This window comes from Fistularia commersonii, unplaced genomic scaffold (genome assembly GCF_037954325.1).
Source record: "Fistularia commersonii isolate RoL2024-O1a breed Wild unplaced genomic scaffold, RoL_Fcom_v1.0 HiC_scaffold_48, whole genome shotgun sequence".
In the NCBI taxonomy this organism is placed as follows: domain Eukaryota; kingdom Metazoa; phylum Chordata; class Actinopteri; order Syngnathiformes; family Fistulariidae; genus Fistularia; species Fistularia commersonii.
In genome coordinates this window covers 554,537-578,064 of record NW_028234006.1, presented here as the reverse complement: position 1 = coordinate 578,064, position 23,528 = coordinate 554,537, and positions in this window count along the sequence as shown.

The window sequence follows — 23,528 nt, the reverse complement described above, 5'->3', positions numbered from 1 at the left end:
TCCTCCGAACTCAGGCGAATAGCGTGACGTGCTTCTGCTCTCCTATAAGCCCCTACACACTTCAAACACGGCTGTTATCACCCTGTTACTGCATTACAATGACACCCATTTGCTTTTGATCTCAGTGTCTGCCACCGTAAGGAAAAAGCGGGGGGGACGGGGGGGGGGGGGGGCATAAGGGCATTCGTTCTGTATGTAATCAGAAGTTAATAGTGTTAACGGTTTGCGAGAAATTTTTAATGCTGGACAAAAACAGAAAATTAAAAGGAAATAATTAAATAAATAGATAGAAAAATAAAATTAAAAACTAAAAAAAAAATTGCAAGGGGAATACAACATGTAATTAAGTTGGCCGTTCACAAGGAATCTCAGACATCAAACTGTTTTTAATTGAACATAAATAGTACACACAAATATACAAATGTACAAATAAACATGGCAAGGTAGAACTGAATGTCAATGAAACAACCAGGGATGAGGAAGCAACGGACATAAGGACATTTGTTCTGTATGTAATCAGAAGTTAATAGTGTTAACGGTTTGTGAGAAATTTACAGTGCTAGACAAAAAAAAGAAATTAAAAGGAAATAATTAAATCAATAGATAGACAAATAAAAAATTAAAACGAAAAAAAAATTGCAAGGGGAATATAACATGTAATTAAGTTGTTGTTTTTTTTTTCCAAAAAAAAGGAATCTCAGACATGGGTAACTGTATATTTTTTAGTTTTTGGATTTTTCCATAAGTTTTAAGGATTTTTTTTTATAATTCAAAATCGTTTATGAAGAAATTAAAATTTGGGGAGCATTTTTGCATTCTGTTTTTGTGAATGAAGAACTTGGCCAGGCCTAAAAGAACATTGACATAGAGTTCATCTGTTATGTTGCTTATAAGTAAACCAAATGTGATATCATCTTTTGAGAGGGAAACTGGTGATGATGGAATGAGAATGAGAAAAAATATATGGTCAGTGGTTTCAATGTTGTCTTCACAAAATGTACAAATATTATCTTCAAAAGTAAAGCGTACCCGCAATAATTCCTTAGATGGGTAGATGTCATTCATAATTTAGAAGTGGGTCTCTTCTTGCCTTGGGGGGTATGGGTAGAGTCAGACACATAGTTCGCAGCGTGGCAATCGATTCCTTATCAAATTTATTTCAAATATTATTTTTGTTTTGACGTCCAGGGAATAAGTTTCCTGTGAAACATGTCCTAATAAAGGAGTTGCTGCACTTTCTGTCCAGAATTGAGATTCCCTGGAGTGATAGTCGGGGTAACTGTGGTTGTACGGTTCGGTGCGTCATTATATTTTTGGTCAGGAATACAAATTGTCGAGGCAGTGCGTTTCGTGACTTTATCAACTCTAATATGGGAGGCTTAAATCTGTGTGTAGTACAGAACTGTTCATAGTCTAGACGACTGCCATTGTCATCCATCAAGTCAATTATTGACCATATACCTTTCTCAAAGCATTCCTTGTAAAACAGAGGTTTGTTGCCACGCAGTACATATCTATTGTTCCAAATTATTGTACTGTGTGGTGAGAAATTGTGTACATATATCATTTTCCAGTATAATAGTATTTGTTTATGGAACTCTGAAAATTGGACAGGAATCTTGTTGATATCCAAGTCAGAGATAAGCACAAGACTTAGGCCACCGACTTTGTTGAATAAGTAGTTTGGAGTACAATACCAGAAAGAATGATGATGTTTGATCCAGGATTTCAACCAGTTCACCTTCAATGTCCCATTCAGGCAGTCCAACTCTATCCCTTTCAGCCCTCCTTCACTTGTTTCTTTCACCATATGAGAGTTTTTTAGATGGTGTGGTCTGTTCCTCCAGATAAAGTTGAAATTTATTTGGTTAATAGATTTTATGAGTTGATTTGGAGCAGCATTGGAATACACTGGGTATATACATCTGGATAAACATTCCATTTTAGTCAAATATATCGGGCCTAATATTGATAAATCTCTTTGGAGCAATATATTCAATTTAGCTTTACTTTGATTCAGTTTAGATTCAATGTTCCTGGATTGATTTAACTTTTGGTCCTTAGATAGGAAAATGCTCAAGTATTTTATTTCTGATTTGATAGGAACATTACTGATTTCCTTTAGTGGTGAGTCATGCAGCTCAAGAAGTTTGCATTTCTTTAAGTTTAATGACAATCCTGAAGCCTTGGAGAATGTTTTAATTTTTTCAACGCTTATTGGGACTTGATGTTCATTTTTCAAAACTAAGGTTGTGTCATCTGCCAGCAGGCTAATAACAATTTCTGTCCCCGACATTATTTCTGTCCCACACATACACACACACACACACACACACACACACACACACACACACACACACACACACAGACACACACACAGACACACACACACACACACACACACACACACACTCACACACACCTTAATTCCACTCTTTTATATACGCATGTCTGGAGTTCCGGGAGCTCGTTCTCAACGTTCTGGGGATAATCATAGCTGTGCTGATAGCATTAGCCGAAACGCCCCCCCCCCCCCCCCCACACCACCACCACCCCACACACACACATTAGCTCCTCCATTCATTCACATGTACACGCCGGCTGCTCCGGGAGCTCCACGCCGACGTTTCGGGGATCGATGTCCGGAGAAGGTGCACCATTGCCGGTCCGCGGTGTCCTGTAGACCCCCCCCCCTCCATACACACATGCAATACGCCTTGAAACGCATCGCTCGCACCGGCGTCCTACTGCCCCTAAACTTCCCATCCTCTGCCATTGAGAAGAGAAACATTACCTCCGCTCCTCCATTCCTCCGCTTCTCCGCTCCACCGCTCCTCCGCTCCTGCGCGATGGGCCCTGGTACCCCCCCCCACCTAAACAAACTCTCACACATACACACACGAACACACTCACACAGACACAAAAACAAACACACACACACACACACACACACACACACACACACACCTTAACTCATCTTAGCTGTGCTAATAGCATTAGCCGAAACGCATCCACAACCAAACAAACATTAGCTCATCCACTCATTCACATGTGTGTGCCCAATGGTCCGGCAGCTCCAATCATACTACCGGGTGATCTATGTCCGGAGAATGCTCACATTAGCCCGTCTAAGGGGTTCTTCTGCCCCCAAGCTTCCCCGCCTCTGAGAGAAGAAACATTACATCCGCTCCTCTGCTCCTCCGCTTCTCAGCTCCACCGCTCCTCCGCGATGGGCCCTGGTACTCCCCCCCCTCCCCCCCACCTAAACAAACTCTCACACAAAATCACTCACACACACACAAAAACACACAAACACACACACACACACATACACACACACCTGAACTTATCATAGCTGTGCTAATAGCATTAGCCGAAACGCATTCACAACCAAACAAACATTAGCTAAACCACTCATTCACATGTGTGTGCCCAATGGTACTCCCTGTCCACGACCCCCCCCCCCACCAAAAGAGCCTCTCTCACACACACACACACACAAAGACACTCACACACACACAGACACACACATAATCACATACACATACCTTAAGTCTTCATAGCTGTGCTAATAGCTTTAGCCGAAACGCATCCACAACCAAACAAACATTAGCTCATCCACTCATTCACATGTGTGTGCCCTGGTACTCCGTGTCCGCGACCCCCCCCCCCCACCAAAACAAACTATCACACACATACACAAAGACACTCACACACACACACACACACTGACACACATACACACATTAAGTCATCATAGCTGTGCTAGTAGCATTAGCCGAACGCATCCACAACCAAACAAACATTAGCTCATCCACTCATTCACATGTGTGTGCCCAATGGTCCGCTTCTCCGCTCCACCGCTCCTCCACTATGGGCCCTGGTACTCCCGATCCGCCGGACTCAGGAGAATTAAGAATAAGAATCAGAACAACTTTATTAATCCCGAAGGAAATTGCAGTGCCAGAGTTACAGAAAATATAACAGTAATAAATAATAAAAGAAAGGCAGAATTATAAATAAAAATAAACTATAAACTATAAAGTGTTTCAGTGAAACTATAGAGTGTCTTAGTAAGCACTGATAAAACTATAAGTGTCTTAGTAACAAGTGGGGTAAGGAGTGCGCAATAGTATGATAGAAGGGAACATTATAGTGTAGCTGTTATGAGATGAGATGAAATATTGCACAATGTAGCTGTTATGAGATGAAATATTGCACAGTTTCTGAATATTGCACAGAAATGAGATATTGCACATTTTTGTTTGTTTTTAAGTTAAAGATAGGTTTTTATGGTTGCCGGCGGCTGAATGGGACGTGCTTCTGCCCTCCATCCGCTCCACAGCTCATCCGCTTCAGGCCCAGCTACCCCCTGTCCGCGCCCCCCCCCCCACCTAAACAAACTGTCACACACATATACACAATCGCACACACAAACACACACACACACACACACAAGAACACACAAACACACAAGAACACACAAACACACAAACACACACACACACACACACACCTTAAGTCATCATACCTGTGCTAATAGCTCCCAAGCTTCCCCGCCTCTGAGAGGAGAAACAATACCTCCGCTACTCCGCTTCTCAGCTCCACCGCTCCTCCGCTATGGGCCCTGGTACCCCCCCCCCCACCTAAACACACTCACACACACACAAAAACACACAAACACACACACGCACACACACACACATACACACACACAAACACACACACAAACACACCTTAACTCATCATAGCTGTGCTAATAGCATTAGCCGAAACGCATCCACGACCAAACAAACATTAGCTCATCCACTCATTCACATGTGTGTGCCCAATGGTCCGGGAGCTCCAATCATACGTCCGGGGGATCTATGTCCGGAGAATGTGAGCATTAGCCCGTCTAAGGGGTTCTTCTGCCCCCAAGCTTCCCCGCCTCTGAGAGAAGAAACATTACCTTCGCTCCTCTGCTCCTCCGCTTCTCAGCTCCACCGCTCCTCCGCTATGGGCCCTGGTACTCCCCCCCCCCCACCTAAACAAACTCTCACACAAAATCACTCACACACACACAAAAACACACAAACACACACACACACACATACACACACACCTTAACTCATCATAGCTGTGCTAATAGCTTTAGCCGAAACGCATCCACAACCAAACAAACATTAGCTCATCCACTCATTCACATGTGTGTGCCCTGGTACTCCGTGTCCGCGACCCCCCCCCCCACCAAAACAAACTATCACACACATACACAAAGACACTCACACACACACACACACACTGACACACATACACACATTAAGTCATCATAGTTGTGCTAATAGCATTAGCCGAAATGCATCCACAACCAAACAAACATTAGCTCATCCACTCATTCACATGTGTGTGCCCAATGGTTCGCTTCTCCGCTCCACCGCTCCTCCGCTCCTCCGCTATGGGCCCTGGTACTCCCGATCCGCCGGACTCAGGAGAATTATGGGACGTGCCTTTGCCCTCCATCCGCTCCACAGCTCATCCGCTCCAGGCCCAGCTACCCCCTGTCCGTGCCCCCCCCCCCCACCTAAACAAATTGTCACACACATATACACAAACGCACACACAAACACACACACACACACACACACAAGAACACACAACACACAAACACACAAACACACACACACACACACACACCTTAAGTCATCATACCTGTGCTAATAGCTCCCAAGATTCCCCGCCTCTGAGAGGAGAAACAATACCTCCGCTACTCCGCTCCTCCGCTTCTCAGCTCCACCGCTCCTCGGCTATGGGCCCTGGTACCCCCCCCCCCACCTAAACACACTCACTCACACACAAAAACACACAAACACACACACGCACACACACACACATACACAAACACACCTTAACTCATCATAGCTGTGCTAATAGCATTAGCCGAAACGCATCCACTACCAAACAAACATTAGCTCATCCACTCATTCACATGTGTGTGCCCAATGGTCCGGGAGCTCCAATCATACGTCCGGGGGATCTATATCTGGAGAAGGCTCACAGTGGCTGGTCTAAAGCGTCCTACTGCCCCCAAACTTCCCATCCTCTGCCTTTGAGAAGAGAAAAATGACCTCCGCTCCTCCATTCCTCCGCTTCTCCGCTCCACCGCTCTTCCGCGATGGGCCTTGGTACCCCCCCTCCACCTAAACAAACTCTCACTCACACACACATGACCACCCTCACACAGACACAAAAACAAACAAACAGACACACACACACACACACACACACACACACACACCTTAACTCATCATAGCTGTGCTAATAGCATTAGCCGAAACGCATCCACAACCAAACAAACATTAGCTCATCCACTCATTCACATGTGTGTGCCCAATGGTCCGGGAGCTCCAATCATACGTTCGGGGGATCTATGTCCGGAGAATGCTCACATTAGCCCGTCTAAGGGGTTCTGATGCCCCCAAGCTTCCCCGCCTCTGAGAGGAGAAACTATACGTCTGCTACTCCGCTCCTCCGCTCCTCCGCTTCTCAGCACCACTGCTCCTCCGCTTTGGGCCCTGGAATTCCCGAACCGCTGGACATAAGCGAATCAAGGCCGGGCATCTGCCCTCCTCCGCTCCTCAGCTCATCTGCTCGAGGCCCTGGTACTCCCTGTCCGCGCCCCCCCCCCCACCTAAACAAACTCACACACACACACACACACGAACACACACACAGACACACACACACACACACCTTAACTCATCTTAGCTGTGCTAATAGCATTAGCCGAAACGCATCCACAACCAAACAAACATTAGCTCATCCACTCATTCACATGTGTGTGCCCAATGGTCCGGCAGCTCCAATCATACAACCGGGGGATCTATGTCCGGAGAATGCTCACATTAGCCCGTCTAAGGGGTTCTGCCCCCAAGCTTCCCCGCCTCTGAGAGAAGAAACATTACCTCCGCTCCTCCGCTCCTCCGCTTCTCAGCTCCACCGCTCCTCCGCTATGGGCCCTGGTACTCCCCCCCCCACCTAAACAAACTCTCACACAAAATCACTCACACACACACAAAAACACACAAACACACACACACACACACACATACACACACACCTTAACTCATCATAGCTGTGCTAATAGCATTAGCCGAAACGCATCCACAACCAAACAAACATTAGCTCATCCACTCATTCACATGTGTGTGCCCTATGGTACTCCCTGTCCGCGACCCCCCCCCACCAAAAGAGCCTCTCACACACACAAAGACACTCACACACACACAGACACACATATACACTCATACACACACCTTAAGTCTTCATAGCTGTGCTAATAGCTTTAGCCGAAACGCATCCACAACCAAACAAACATTAGCTCCTCCACTCATTCACATGTGTGTGCCCTGGTACTCCTTGTCCGTGACCCCCCCCCCCCCCCCTACCAAAACAAACTATCACACACATACACAAAGACACTCACACACACACACACACACTGACACAAATACACACATTAAGTCATGATAGCTGTGCTAATAGCATTAGCCGAAATGCATCCACAACCAAACAAACATTAGCTCATCCACTCGTTCACATGTGTGTGCCCAATGGTCCGCTTCTCCGCTCCACCGCTCCTCCGCTATAGGCCCTGGTACTCCCGATCCACAAACACACACAAACACACACACACACACACAAGAACACAAAAACACACAAACACACAAACACCCACACACACACACACCTTAAGTCATCATAGCTGTGCTAATAGCATTAGCCGAAACGCATCCACAACCAAACAAACATTAGCTCGTCCACTCATTCAAATGTATGTGCCCAGAGGTCCTGGATCTCCGGTCATACGTCCGGGGCATCTATGTCCGGAGAAGGCTCACATTTGCCGGTCTAAGGGGTCCTGCTGCCCCCAAGCTTCCCCGCCTTTGAGAAGAGAAATATAATATCGCTCCTCCGCTCCTCCGCTTCTCAACACCTCCGCTCCTCCGCTATTGGCCCTGGTACTCCCGATCCTGCAAACTCAGGAGAATTGCGAGAGGTGCTTCTGCTCTCCTCCACTCCTCCGCTTCTCCGCTCCTCCGCTTTTCCGCTTTTGGCCCTGGAACTCCCGAACCGCTGGATATAAGGGAATCACGGGCTGGGCTTATGCCCTCCTCTGCTCCTCAGCTCATCCGCTCGAGGCCCTGGTACTCCCTGTCCGCGACCCCCCCCCACCTAAACAAACTCTCACACACACACACAGACACACTCACACACACACACACACACACACACACACACATACACGCACACCTTAACTCATCATAGCTGTGCTAATAGCATTAGCCGAAACGCATCCACAACTAAACAAACATTAGCTCTTCCACTCATTCACATGTGTGTGCCCAATGGTCCGGGAGCTCCAATCATACGTCCGGGGGATCTATGTCCGGAGAAAGCTCATATCAGCCCATCTAAGGGGTTCTGCTGCCCCCAAGCTTCCCCGCCTCTGAGTGGAGAAACAATACTTCCGCTACTCCGCTCCTCCGCTTCTCAGCTCCACCGCTCTTCCGCTATGGGCCCTGGTACTCCCCCCCTCCACCTAAATAAACTCTCACACATACACACACAAGAACACACTGACACACAAACACACAAAGACACACACACAGCTCAGCTCCACCGCTCCTCCGCTTTGGGCCCTGGAATTCCCGAACCGCTTGACATAAGCGAATCACGGGCCGGGCTTCTGCCCTCCTCCGCTCCTCAGCTCATCCGCTCTTGGCACTGGTACTCCCTGTCCGCGACCCCCCCCCCCCACCAAAACAACCTCACTCACACAAACACACAAAGACACTCACACACACACACAGACACACACACACCTTAAGTCTTCATAGCTGTGCTAATAGCGTTAGCCGAAAAGCATCCACAACCAAACAAACATTAGCTCATCCAATCATTCACAAGTATGTACCAAGAGGTCCGGGAGCCCCGGTCATACGTCCGGGAGAGCTATGTCCATAGAAGGCTCATATTGGCCAGTCTAAGGGGTCCTGCTGCCCCAAAGCTTCCCCGCCTTTGAGAAGAGAAACATAAGTCTGCTCCTCCGCTCCTCCGCTCCACCGCTCCACCGCTTCTCCGTTCTTCCACTCATCCGCTCCGCCGCTGATCCGCTCCGGGCCTTAGTACTCCAGAACTGCTGGACATAAGCGAATCAGGCTCCAAGCCCTGTTACTCCCTATCCGCGGGACTCTGTCGAAATATGGACCGTGCTTCCCCTCTCCTCCACTCCTCCGCTCCTCCGCTCTTCCGCTCCTCCTCTCCTCCGCTCCTCCGCTTCTCCGCTCCTCCGCTCCTCCGCTCCTCCGCTCCTGGCCCTGGTACTCCTGAACTGCTGGACATAAGCGATTCAGGCTCCAAACCCTGGTACTCCCCTTCCGCGGGACTCAGGCGAATTGTCGGACGGGCTTCCGCTCTCCTCCGCTCCTCCGCTCCTCTGCTCTTCCGCTCCTCCGCTCCTCCGCTCCTCCGCTCCTCCGCTCCTCCGCTTCTCCGTTCTTCCGCTCATCCGCTCCGCCGCTCATCCGCTGCTGGCCCTGGTACTCCTGAACTGCTGGACCTGGGCGAATCAGGCCCCAGGCCCTGGTACTCCCTCTCCGCGGGACTCAGGTGAATTGTCGGCCGGGCTTCCGCTCTCCTCCGCTTCTCTTCTCATCCGCTCCTCCGCTCCTCCGCTCAAGTTCCTGGTACTCCTGACCGTTGGATATAAGTGAACCTGCTCAAGGCCCTGGTACTCCCAATCCGCGGGACTCTGGCGAAATGTGGACCGTGCTTTCCCTCTCCTCCGCTCCTCCACTCATCCGCCCCTCCGTTCCTTTGCTCCTCCGCTCCTCCGCAATGGCCCTGGTACTCCTGAACTGCTGAACATCATTTAATCACGCTACAGGCCCTGGTACTCCCTTTCTCCGGGATTTAGGCATATTGTGGTCCATGCTTCCACTCTCCTCCGCTCCTTCGCGCCTCTGCTCCTCCGCTCCTCCGCTCCTCGGCTCCTCCGCTCCTCCGCTTCTCCGTTCTTCCGCTCATCCGCTCCGCCGCTCATCCGCTACTGGCCCTGGTACTCCTGAACTGCTGGACCTGGGTGAATCAGGCTCCAGGCCCTGGTACTCCCTCTCCGCGGGACTCAGGTGTATTGTCGGCCGGGCTTCCGCTCTCTTCCGCTTCTCCTCTCATCCGCTCCTCCGCTCCTCCGCTCCTCCGCTCCTTTGCTCCTCCGCTCCACCGCTTCTCCGTTCTTCCGCTCATCCGCTCTGCCGCTCATCCGCTCCTGTCCCTGGTACTCCTGAACTGCTGGACATAAGCGATTCAGGCTCCAGACCCTGGTACTCCCCTTCCGCGGGACTCAAGCGAATTGTCGGCCGGGCTTCCGCTCACCTCCGCTCCTCCGCTCCTCCGCTCCTCCGCTCCTCCGCTCCTCCGCTCCTCCTCTCTGGGCCCTGGTACTCCTGAACTGCTTGCCATAGGCATATAAGGCTCCAGGCCCTGGTGCTCCCAATCCGCGGGCTTCCGCTCACCTCCGCTCCTCCGCTCATCCGCTCATCCGCTCATCCGCTCCTCCGCTCCCCCGCTCCTCCGCTCAAGGCCCTGGTACTCCCGAACCGCTGGACATAAGCGAATCATGCTCCAGTTTCCTGGTACTTTCTATCCGTGTGACTTAGGCGAATTGTCGGCCGGGCTTCCGCTCACCTCCGCTCCTCCGCTCATCCGCTCCTCCGCTCCTCCGCTCCTCCGCTCCTCCGCTCTTCTGCTCATCTGCTCCTCCGCTCCCCCGCTCCAGGCCCTGGTACTCCCAATCCGCGGGACTTAGGCGAATTGTCGGCCGGGCTTCCGCTCTCCTCCGCTTCTCCTCTCATCCGCTCCTCCGCTCCGGGCCCTGGTACTCCTGAACTGCTAGACATAAGCGATTCAGGCTGAAGGCCCTGGTAATCCCCTTCCGCAGGACTCAGGAGAATTGTCGGCTGGGCTTCCGATCTCTTCCGCTTCTCCCCTCCTCCGCACCTCCGCTCCTCCGCTCCTCTGCTCATCTGCTCCTCCGCTCCCCCGCTCCAGGCCCTGGTACTCCCAATCCACGGGACTTAGGCGAATTGTCGGCCGGGCTTCCGCTCTCCTCCGCTCCTCCGCTCCTCCACTCCTCCGCTCCTCCGCTCCGGCCCTGGTACTCCTGAACTGCTGGACATAAGCGAAACAGGCTCCAGGCCCTGGTACTCCCTTTCCGCGGGACTAAGGCAAAAAGTGGGCCGGGCTTCCGCTCTCCTCCGCTCCTCCGCTCCTCCACTCATCCAACCCTCCGCTCGTCCGCTCCTCCGCACTTGGCCCTGGTACTCCTGAATTGTTGAACATCATTAAATCACGCTTCAGGCCCTGGTACTCCCTCTAAGCGGGACTCAGGCGAATTGTCGGCCGGATTCCGCTCTCCTCCGGTCCTCCGGTCCTCCGGTCCTCCGGTCCTCCGCTCCTCCGCTCCTCCGCTCCTCCGCTCCACCGCTCCGGCCCTGGTACTCCTGAACTGCTGGACATAAGCGAATCAGGCTCCAGGCCCTGGTACTCCCTCTCCGCGGGACTAAGGCGAATTGTCGGCCGGGCTTCCGCTCTCCTCCGCTTCTCCGCTCCTCCGCTCCTCCGCTCCTCCGCTCTAGGCCCTGGTACTCCTGAACTGCTTGCCATAAGCGAATCAGGCTCCAGGCCCTGGTACTCCCAATCCGCGGGACTCAGGCGAAATGTGGGCCGGGCTTCCGCTCTCCTCCGCTCCTCCGCTCCTCCACTCCTCCGCTCCTCCGCTCCGGCCCTGGTACTCCTGAACTGCTGGACATAAGCGAAACAGGCTCCAGGCCCTGGTACTCCCTTTCCGCGGGACTTAGGCGAATATTCGGCCGGGCTTCCGCTCACCTCCGCTCCTCCGCTCCTCCGCTCCTCCGCTCCTACGCTCCTCCGCTCCTCCTCTCTGGGCCCTGGTACTCCTGAACTGCTTGCCATAGGCATATCAGGCTCCAGGCCCTGGTACTCCCAATCCGCGGGACTAAGGCAAAAAGTGGGCCGGGCTTCCGCTCTCCTCCGCTCCTCCGCTCCTCCACTCATCCAACCCTCCGCTCGTCCGCTCCTCCGCACCTGGCCCTGGTACTCCTGAATTGTTGAACATCATTAAATCACGCTTCAGGCCCTGGTACTCCCTCTAAGCGGGACTCAGGCGAATTGCCGGCCGGGCCTCCGCTCTCCTCCGCTCCTCCGCTCCTCCGCTCCAGCCCTGGTACTCCTGAACTGCTGGATATCATTAAATCACGCTTCTGGTCCTGGTACTCCCTTTCCGCGGGACTCAGGCGAATTGTCGGCCGGATTCCGCTCTCCTCCGGTCCTCCGCTCCTCCGCTCCTCCGCTCCTCCGCTCCTCCGCTCCTCCGCTCCTCCGCTCCTCCGTTCCGGCCCTTGTACTCCTGAACTGCTGGACATAAGCGAATCAGGCTCAAGGCCCTGGTACTCCTTCTCCGCGGGACTTAGGCGAATTGTCGGCCGGGCTTCCGCTCACCTCCGCTCCTCCGCTCATCCGGTCCTCCACTCATCCGCCCCTCCGCTCCTTCGCTCCTCCGCACCTGGCCCTGGTACACCTGCATTGCTGAACATCATTAAATCACGTTTATGGCCCTGGTACTCCCTCTCCGCTGGAGTCAGGCGAATTGTCGACCGGGCTTCCGCTCTCCTAAGCTCATCCGCTCATCCGCTCCTCCGCTCCTCCGCTGTGGGCCCTGGTACTCCGGAACCGCAGGACATAAGCGATTCAGGCTCCAGGCCCTGGTACTCCCTTTCCGCGGGACTCAGGCAAATTTTCGGCCGGATTCCGCTCTCCTCCGCTCATCCGCTCCTCCGCTCCACCACTTAAACGTTCTTCTGCTCATCCGCTCCTCCGCTCCGGGCCCTGGTACTCCTGAACTGCTAGACATAATCGAATCAGGTACCAGGCCTTGGTACTCCCTCTCCGCGGGACTTAGGCGAATTTTCGGCCGGGCTTCTGCTCACCTCCGCTCCGCCGCTCATCTGCTCCTCCGCTCCTCCGCTCCTCCGCTCCTCCGCTCCTCCGCTCTTCTGCTCATCTGCTCCTCCGCTCCCCCATTCCGGGCCCTGGTACTCCCAATCCGCGGGACTTAGGCGAATTGTCGGCCGGGCTTCCGCTCTCCTCCGCTTCTCCTCTCATCCGCTCCGCCGCTCCTCCGCTTCGGGCCCTGGTACTCCTGAACTGCTAGACATAAGCGAATCAGGCTCCAGGTCCTGGTACTCCCTCTCCGCGGGACTCAGGCGAATTGCCGGCCGGGCTTCCGCTCTCCTCCGCTCCTTCGCTCCTCCGCTCCTCCGTTCTGGCCCTGGTACTCCTGAACTGCTGGACATAAGCGAATTAGGTTCCAGGCCCTGGTACTCCCTCTCCGCGGGACTTAGGCGAATTTTTGGCCGGGCTTCCGCTCTCCTCCGCTCTTCCGCTCCTCCGGTCATCCGCTCATCCGCTCCGGGCCCTGGTACTCCGGACCGCTTGACATAAGTGAATCAGGCTCCCAGCCCTGGTACTCACAATCCGCGCGACATAGGGGAAATGTGGGCCGGGCTTCCGCTCTCCTCCGCTCCTCCGCTCCTCCGCTCCTCCGCTCATCCGCTCCTCCGCTCATCCGCTCATCCGCTCCTCCGCTCCCCCGATCCTCCGCTCCAGGCCCTGGTACTCCTGAACTGCTGGACATAAGTGAATCAGGCTCCAGGCCCTGGTACTCCCTCTCCGCGGGACTCAGGCGAATTGCCGGCCGGGCTTCCGCTCTCCTCCACTCTTCCGCTCATCCACTCATCCGCCCCTCCCCTCCTCCGCTCCTCCGCACCTGGCCCTGGTACTCCTGAATTGCTGAACATCATTAAATCACGCTTCAGGCCCTGGTACTCCCTTTCCGCGGGACTCAGGCGAATTGTCGGCAGGATTCCGCTCTCCTCCGCTCCTCCGCTCCTCGGCTCCTCCCCACCTCCGCTCCTCCGCTCCTCCGCTCCTCCGCTCCTCCGCTCCTCCGCTTCTCCGCTCCTCCACTCCTCCGCTCCTCCGCTCCTCCGCTCCTCCGCTTCTCCTCTCATCCACTCCTCCGCACCTCCGCTCCGGGCCCTGGTACTCCTGAACTGCTGGACATAAGCGAATCAGGCTCCAGGCCCTGGTACTCCCTTTCCGCGGGACTTAGGCGAATATTCGGCCGGGCTTTCGCTCATTCCGGCTCCTCCGCTCCTCCGCTCCTCCGCTCCTCCGCTCCTCCGCTCTGGGCCCTGGTACTCCTGAACTGCTTGCCATAAGCGAATCAGGCTCCAGTCCCTGGTACTCCAGATCCGCGGGACTAAGGCAAAAAGTGGGCCGGGCTTCCGCTCTCCTCCGCTCCTCCACTCATCCAACCCTCCGCTCGTCCGCTCCTCCGCTCCAGCCCTGGTACTCCTGAACTGCTGGATATCATTAAATCACGCTTCTGGTCCTGGTACTCCCTTTCCGCGGGACTCAGGCGAATTGTCGGCCGGATTCCGCTCTCCTCCGGTCCTCCGCTCCTCCGCTCCTCCGGTCCGCCGCTCCTCCGCTCCTCCGCTCCTCCGTTCCGGCCCTGGTACTCCTGAACTGCTGGACATAAGCGAATCAGGCTCCAGGCCCTGGTACTCCCTTTCCGCGGGACTTAGGCGAATATTCGGCCGGGCTTACGCTCACCTCCGCTCCACCGCTCATCCGCTCATCCGCTCCTCCGCTCCTCCGCTCTGGGCCCTGGTACTCCTGAACTGCTTGCCATAAGCGAATCAGGCTCCAGGCCCTGGTACTCCCTTTCCGCGGGACTTAGGCGAATTGTCGGCCGGGCTTCCGCTCTCCTCCGCTTCTCCTCTCATCCGCTCCGCCGCTCGTCCGCTTCGGGCCCTGGTACTCCTGAACTGCTAGACATAAGCGAATCAGGCTCCAGGTCCTGTTACTCCCTCTCCGCGGGACTTAGGCGAATTGTTTGCCGGGCTACCGCTCTCCTCCGCTCCTCCGCTCTTCCGCTCCCCCGCTCCGGGCCCTGGTACTCCGGACCGCTTGACATAAGTGTATCAGGCTCCAAGCCCTGGTACTCCCAATCCGCGGGACATAGGGGAAATGTGGGCCGGCCTTCCGCTCTCCTCCGCTCCTCCGCTCCTCCGCTCCTCCGCTCATCCGCTCATCCGCTCATCCGCTCCTCCGCTCCTCCGCTCCTCCGCTCCTCCGCTCCTCCGCTCATCCGCTCCTCCGCTCCTCCGCTCATCCGCTCCTGCGCTCCTCCGCTCCTCCGCTCCTGGCCCTGGTACTCCTGAACTGCTGGACATAAGCGACTCAGGTTCTAGGCCCTGGTACTCCTTCTCTGTGGGACTCAGGCGAATTGCCGGCCGGGCTTCCGCTCTCCTCAGCTCATCCGCTCATCCGCTCATCCGCTCATCCGCTCATCCGCTCCTCCGCTCCTCCGCTCCTCCGCTCCTCCGCTCCTCCGCTCCTCCGCTCCTCCGCTCCACCGCTCCGGCCCTGGTACTCCTGAACTGCTGGACATAAGCGAATCAGGCTCCAGGCCCTGGTACTCCCTCTCCGCGGGACTAAGGCGAATTGTCGGCCGGGCTTCCGCTCTCCTCCGCTTCTCCGCTCCTCCGCTCCTCCGCTCCTCCGCTCCTCCGCTCTAGGCCCTGGTACTCCTGAACTGCTTGCCATAAGCGAATCAGGCTCCAGGCCCTGGTACTCCCAATCCGCGGGACTCAGGCGAAATGTGGGCCGGGCTTCCGCTCTCCTCCGCACCTCCACTCCTCCGCTCATCCGCCCCTCCGCTCCTCCGCTCCTCCGCTCCGCCGCTCTGGGCCCTGGTACTCCTGAACTCCTTGCCATAAGCGAATCAGGCTCCAGGCCCTGGTACTCCCAATCCGCGGGACTCAGGCGAAATGTGGGCCGGTCTTCCGCTCTCCTCCCCACCTCCGCTCCTCCACTCATCCGCCCCTCCGCTCCTCCGCACCTCGGCCTGGTACTCCTGAATTGCTGAACATCATTAAATCACGCTTCTGGCCCTGGTACTCCCTTTCCGCGGGACTCAGGCGAATTGTCGGCCGGATTCCGCTCTCCTCCGCTCCACCGCTTAAACGTTATTTTGCTCATCCGCTCCTCCGCTCCTCCGCTCCTGGCCCTGGTACTCCTGAACTGCTGGACATAAGCGAATCAGGCTCCAGGACCTGGTACTCCCTCTCCGCGGGACTAAGGCGAATTGCCGACCGGGCTTCCGCTCTCCTCAGCTCATCCGCTTATCCGCTCCTCCGCTCCTCCGCTCCTCCGCTCCTCCGCTCCTCCGCTCCTCCGCTCCTCCGCTCCTCCGCTCCGGCCCTGGTACTCCTGAACTGCTGGACATAGCGAATCAGGCTCCAGGCCCTGGTACTCCCTCTCCGCGGGACTTAGGCGAATTGTTGGCCGGGCTTCCGCTCTCCTCCGCTCCTCCGCTCCTCCGCTCCTCCGCTCCTCCGCTCCTCCGCTCCTCCGCTCCTCCGCTCTGGGCCCGGTTCTCCTGAACTGCTTGCCATAAGCGAATCAGGCTCCAGGCCCTGGGACTCCCTTTCCGCGGGACTCAGGCGAGATGTCGGCCGGATTCCACTCTCCTCCGCTCATCCGCTCCTCCGCTCCTCCGCTCCACCGCTTAAACGTTCTTCTGCTCATCCGCTCCTCCGCTCCTCCGCTCCTGACCCTGGTACTCCTGAACTGCTGGACATAAGCGAATCAGGCTCCAGGCCCTGGTACCCCCTCTCCGCGGGACTCAGGCGAATTGTTGGCCGGGCTTCCGCTCTCCTCCGCTCCTCCGCTCCTCCGCTCCTCCGCTCCTCCGCTCCCCCGCTCCTCCGCTCCTCCGCTCCTCCTCTCTTCCGCTCCGGGCCCTTGAACTCCCGATATGCGGGACTTCGGTGAATTCCGGGCCAGTCTTCTGCTCTTCTGCTCTCCTCCGCTTCTTCGCTCCCCCGCTTTGGACCCTGGAACTCCCGAACTGGGCCGGGCTTCTGCCCTCCGCCTGTCCTCTGCTCATCCGCTCCAGGCCCTGGCACTCCCTGTCATCCAGTCATTCGCATGTGCGTGCCCGGAAGTCCGGGAGCTCCACTCAACCGTCCGGGGGATACGGGTAAGGGGTCCTGCTCCCCCCCCCTTGCCGCCTCTGAGAAGAGAAACATCTCCGCTCCTCCGCTCCTCCGCTTCTCAAGTCCTCCGCTCCTCCGCTGCGGAACCAGGTACTACCGATCCGCCAGACTCAGGTGAATTGCGGACAGGGTTTTTGCTGTCCTCCGCTCCTCCGCTTTGGGCCCTGGAACTCCCGAACCGCTGGACATAAGCGAATCACGGTCCGGGCTTCTGCCCTCCTCCGCTCTTCACCTCATCCGCTCCAGGCCCTGGTACTCCCAGTACGCGGGAACCCCCCCCCACCCACCAAAACAAACTCTCACACACACACACACACACACACACACACACACACACACACACACACACACACACAGACACACACCCATACACACACACACACACACACACACACACACACACACACACACACACACACACCTGAACTCATCATAGCTGTGCTAATAGCATTGGCCGAAACGTATCCACAACAAAACAAACATTAGCTCATCCACTCATTCACATATGTGTGTGCCCAGAGGTACGGGAGCTCCAGTCATACGTCCGGGTGATCTATGTCGGGAGAAGGCTCACATTGGCCGGTCTAAGGGGTCCTGCTGCCCCCAAGCTTCCCCGCCTTTGAGAAGAGAAACATAACTCCGCTCCTCCGCTTCTCAACTCCTCTGCTCCTCCGCTATGGGCCCTGGTGCCCCCGATCCTCCGAACTCAGGCGAATAGCGTGACGTGCTTCTGCTCTCCTATAAGCCCCTACACACTTCAAACACGGCTGTTATCACCCTGTTACTGCATTACAATGACACCCATTTGCTTTTGATCTCAGTGTCTGCCACCGTACGGAAAAAGCGGGGGGGGACGGGAGACATAAGGGCATTCGTTCTGTATGTAATCAGAAGTTAATAGTGTTAACGGTTCGCGAGAATTTTTTAATGCTAGACAAAAAAGAAAATTAAAAGGAAATAATTAAATAAATAGATAGAAAAATAAAATTAAAAACTAAAAAAAAAAATTGTAAGGGGAATATAACATGTAATTAAGTTGGCCGTTCACAAGGAATCTCAGACATCAAACTGTTTTTAATTGTACATAAATAGTACACACAAATATACAAATGTACAAATAAACATGGCAAGGTAGAACTGAATGTCAATGAAACAACCAGGGATGAGGAAGCAACGGACATAAGGACATTTGTTCTGTATGTAATCAGAAGTTAATAGTGTTAACGGTTTGTGAGAAATTTACAGTGCTAGACAAAAAAAGAAATTAAAAGGAAATAATTAAATCAATAGATAGACAAATAAAAAATTAAAACGAAAAAAAAATTGCAAGGGGAATATAACATGTAATTAAGTTTTTTTTTTGTTTTTTGTTTTTTTTTTTTTCAAAAAAAAGGAATCTCAGACATAGGTAACTGTATATTTTTTAGTTTTTGGATTTTTCCATAAGTTTTAAGGATTTTTTTTTATAATTCAAAATCGTTTATGAAGAAATTAAAATTTGGGGAGCATTTTTGCATTCTGTTTTTGTGAATGAAGAACTTGGCCAGGCCTAAAAGAACATTGACACGGAGTTCATCTGTTATGTTGCTTATAAGTAAACCAAATGTGATATCATCTTTTGAGAGGGAAACTGGTGACGATGGAATGAGAATGAGAAAAAATATATGGTCAGTGGTTTCAATGTTGTCTTCACAAAATGTACAAATATTATCTTCAAAAGTAAAGCGTACCCTCAATAATTCCTTAGATGGGTAGATGTCATTCATAATTTAGAAGTGGGTTTCTTTGTGCCTTGGGGGGTATGGGTAGAGTCAGATACATAGTTCGCAGCGTGGCAATCGATTCCTTATCAAATTCATTTCAAATATTATTTTTGTTTTGACGTCCAGGGAATAAGTTTCCTGTGAAACATGTCCTAATAAAGGAGTTGGTGCACTTTCTGTCCGGAATTGAGATTCCCTGGAGTGATAGTCGGGGTAACTGTGGTTGTACGGTTTGGTGCGTCATTATATTTTTGGTCAGGAATACAAATTGTCGAGGCAGTGCGTTTCGTAACTTTATCAACTCTAATATGGGAGGCTTAAATCTGTGTGTAGTACAGAACTGTTCATAGTCTAGACGACTGCCATTGTCATCCATCAAGTCAATTATTGACCATATACCTTTCTCAAAGCATTCCTTGTAAAACAGAGGTTTGTTGCCATGCAGTACATATCGATTGTTCCAAATTATTGTACTGTGTGGTGAGAAATTGTGTACATATATCATTTTCCAGTATAATAGTATTTGTTTATGGAACTCTGAAAATTGGACAGGAATCTTGTTGATATCCAAGTCAGAGATAAGTAGAAGACTTAGGCTGCCGACTATGTTGAATAAGTAGTTTGGAGTACAATACCAGAAAAAATGATGATGTTTGATCCAGGATTTCAACCAGTTCACCTTCAATGTCCCATTCAGGCAGTCCAACTCTATCACTTTCAGCCCTCCCTCACTTGTTTCTTTCCCCATATGTGATTTTTTTAGATGGTGTGGTTTGTTCCTCCAGATAAAGTTGAAATTTATTTGGTTAATAGATTTTATGAGTTGATTTGGAGCAGCATTGGAATACACTGGGTATATACATCTGGATAAACATTCCATTTTAGTCAAATATATCGGGCCTAATATTGATAAATCTCTTTGGAGCCATATATTCAATTTAGCTTTACTTTGATTCAGTTTAGATTCAATGTTCCTGGACTGATTTAACTTTTGGTCCTTAGATAGGAAAATGCTCAAGTATTTTATTTCTGATTTGATAGGAACATTGCTGATTTCCTTTAGTGGTGAGTCATGCAGCTCAAGAAGTTTGCATTTCTTTAAGTTTAATGACAATCCTGAAGCCTTGTAGAATGTTTTAATTTTTTCAACGCTTATTGGGACTTGATGTTCATTTTTCAAAACTAAGGTTGTGTCATCTGCCAGCAGGCTAATAACAATTTCTGTCCCCGACATTATTTCTGTCCCACACATACACACACACACACACACACACATACACACACACACACACACACACACACACACACACACACACACACACACACACACACACACACACACACACTCACACACACACTCACACACACCTTAATTCCACTCTTTTATATACGCATGTCTGGAGTTCCGGGAGCTCGTTCTCAGCGTTCTGGGGATAATCATAGCTGTGCTGATAGCATTAGCCGAAACGCCCCCCCCCCCACACCACCACCACCACCACCCCACACACATTAGCTCCTCCATTCATTCACATGTACACGCCGGCTGCTCCGGGAGCTCCACGCCGACGTTTCGGTGATCGATGTCCGGAGAAGGTGCACCATTACCGGTCTGCGGTGTCCTGTAGACCCCCCCCCCCCCATACACACATGCAATACGCCTTGAAACGCATCGCTCGCACCGACGCGGGGAATCCTTTTCCCTACTTCCACAACAACGGCGAGAATCGCGTTGCGTCGGCCGCCGTGAGGAAGGGGGGGGGGCGGCATTAAGGGGGGGGGGAGAGAGAGACATGGAGATTTTCTCAGCCTCTCATTCTTTTTTTTTTTTTTTTGAATTGAACATAAATAGTACACACAACTATACAAATGTACAAATAAACATGGCAAGGTAGAACTGAATGTGAATGAAACAACCAGGCATGAGGAAGCAAAGGACATAAGGACATTCGTTCTGTATGGAATCAGAAGTTAATAGTGTTAACGGTTTGTGAGAAATTTACAATGCTAGACAAAAAAAGAAATTAAAATGAAATAATTAAATCAATAGATAGACTAATAAAAAATTAAAACGAAAAAAAGATTGCAAGGGGAGTACAACATGTAATTAAGTTGGCGACTCACAAGGAATCTCAGATATCAAACTGTATATTTTTTGTTGATTATATATAAACATATACAAAACAAACATATATTGTTTGTTGTTGTTTATTTTTGGGATATGTTGAGGAATATTTGTTGGAAAGGAGTCACAATCGCTTTTTGACAATGTCGAAGTGTATAGGTGGCGATAGAATTTAAAGATTTCTGTGGAAATTATAGCCTCATCTGTAATTTCCTTGTTATTAAGACGGTCTTCCGCTTTGCTCCGCTCCTCCGCTCCTCCGCTCCTCCGCTCCTCCGCTGCGGAACCAGGTACTACCGATCCGCCAGACTCAGGTGAATTGCGGACAGGGCTTTTGCTGTCCTCCGCTTCTCCGCTTTGGGCCCTGGAACTCCCGAACCGCTGAACATAAGCGAATCACGGTCCGGGCTTCTGCCCTCCTCCGCTCCTCACCTCATCCGCTCCAGGCCCTGGTACTCCCTGTCCGCGGGAACACCCCCCCCCCCCCCCACCCACCAAAACAAACTCTCACACACAGATAAACACACGCACACACACACACACACACACACACACACACACACACACAGACAAACACACAAACACACACACACACACCTGAACTCATCATAGCTGTGCTAATAGCATTGGCCAAAACGTATCCACAACAAAACAAACATTAGCTCATCCACTCATTCACATATGTGTGTGCCTAGAGGTACGGGAGCTCCAGTCATACGTCCGGGTGATCTATGTCCGAAGAAGGCTCACATTGGCCGGTCTAAGGGGTTCTTCTGCCCCCAAGCTTCCCCGCCTCTGAGAGGAGAAAAATTACCTCCGCTTCTCAGCTCCACCGCTCCTCCTGTATGGGCTCTGGTACTCCCCCCCCCACCTAAACAAACTCTCACACATACACACACAAACACACTCACACACACACAAAAACACACAAACACACACACACACACACACACACATACACACACACCTTAACTCATCATAGCTGTGCTAATAGCATTAGCCGAAACGCATCCACAACCAAACAAACATTAGCTCATCCACTCATTCACATGTGTGTGCCCAATGGTCCGAGAGCTCCAATCATACGTCCGGGGGATCTATGTCCGGAGTATGCTCACATTAGCCAGTCTAAGGGGTTCTTCTGCCCCCAAACTTCCCCGCCTCTGAGAGGAGAAACATTACCTCCGCTCCTCCGCTTCTCAGCTCCATCGCTCCTCCGCTTTGGGCCCTGGAATTCCCGAACCGCTGGACATAAGCGAATCACGGGCCAGGCTTCTGCCCTCCTCCGCTCCTCAGCTCATCCGCTCGAGGCCCCGGTACTCCCTGTCCGCGACCCCCCCCCACCTAAACAAATTCACACTCACACACACGCACACACACACACACACAGACACACACACACACACACACACACAAACACACCTTAACTCATCATAGCTGTGCTAATAGCATTAGCCGAAACGCATCCACAACCAAACTGTTGCGTTTAAGTTCGCAGCTTCTTCGTTTTCCATGTTTCGGAAGGAATTCACAAGTTTGCCTTGTTTGAATCGTCTTTTATTTTCTTCTTCACAGCTCCGGGAATCAACATCGGTTAGCCATGGGACATGTACAGTACAGAGTGAGGGAAAAATTCCCGCCAGCACCGCGATACCAAAAAAAAAACACTGACGTAGAAGTTAACGTCAAGTTAGCTGAACAGTCGCGAAAAACTAAAACAAGTCCCAAACCTTGTCATAAAGTGCCATGCATTTCCTGAGAGTAGATACAAATACAACATATGTATACTAGAATGTAAACTCAAATAAAACTAATGAGATCACCTATTTCAACACCCCCTCTTGATCTCAACATCCAAAAAAAAACTTTGGACATTTTAATTTCCAAAGAACCACTTTTTGAATTTTTCTATTGTTACCTTTGTCATGAGTTTGTCAAGATGTCTGCCAACATGTCCTCTGATGGACAATAGATAAGATTTATTTAACCCTCACTGAGTGCTTCACGAATGAAATGATATTTTACATCAATGTGTTTTGACCTTTGTCTGTTTACAGGATTCTTACTCAGTGCGATGGCCCCCTGATTGTCTCCGTAGATTGTTGTGCAACTGTACATTTTGTTGTCCATACCGTTTAACAGTTGAGACAGGTACATGTTTTCTTGTGCGGTGGTGGCTCGGCCGATGTATTCAGCCTCACATGTTGACAGGGCCACTGTGGGCTGTTTCCTTGACTTCCATGCAATGGCTGGGCCTTGTTTTGTTAAACTGAAACAGTAGCCTGTAGTGCTACGTCTGTCTTCTACAGATGATGCCCAGTCTGAATCACTGTAAGCTATCAGGTTCAAATCCTCCTTATTTGTCTTGAAACTTAGTTCATAATCAGCTGTCCCCTTCAAAAACCTCAGAACATGTTTTGGAGCTACTACATTTTTTACTTTTGCCATTGCCAG